Below are 858 nucleotides of genomic sequence, written 5' to 3' on the forward strand. Positions count from 1 at the left end.
TGTGTGTGTGTGTGTGTGTGTGTGTATTATAATTTAGAATAAACAGATAAAAGTTATCATTATAGCACTCCGAGTTTCGAATGTCGGAGAGAAGAGCTTCGATGCATTCTCGTCGGCTATTAATGGAAATAGACGCTATGAAAAACCGTTGAATAAAAGGGAAGTTACTCTAAAAGGTAGAAAAAAGAAGAAAAGAAAAAAGAGAAAAGATAATGCAGCCATATTCTCACAATACATAAAACCTCCCGTGTTCATAACGTCTACATACGTAGACAGTCACACAAACATGGATACATACATGCACATACAAACACACAAACATATATGTGTATGTACGTACTCATGCGTATACACATATCCATACACATGCGCAAACATGTATATATATATATATATATACGCAACACCATCCTCGTATACACATAGTTTAGAGGCATACACGTAACAATACATTTATACTTAGACATTTATACATATAAATATACCTATATATATATACAGACATATCCATACATATACACAAGATATATATATATAAATATATATATGTACGTGTATAATAATAATAAATGGAGCAAAACGCATATAAATAAAAGTTCCTTTAATTCCGACATATGTTTCAAAATATATGTGCACTCTACTTCTATATGTTGGTTCCCTGACGATGAATATATGTGCAATTCCATCAGCTCTTACTTCTTTGGAGTAGGGTGCACATATATTTTGAAACATATGTAGGAATTAAAGGAACTTTTATTTATATGCGTTTTGCTCCATTTATTATTATTATTCATGTCTACTCAAAATGCATCACTTTAACTTGGTATCTCTAACTACAAAACGGGTGTGATATCCTTG

The sequence above is a fragment of the Octopus bimaculoides genome, chromosome 25, assembly GCF_001194135.2.
Source record: "Octopus bimaculoides isolate UCB-OBI-ISO-001 chromosome 25, ASM119413v2, whole genome shotgun sequence".
NCBI classification, from domain to species: Eukaryota; Metazoa; Mollusca; class Cephalopoda; order Octopoda; family Octopodidae; genus Octopus; species Octopus bimaculoides.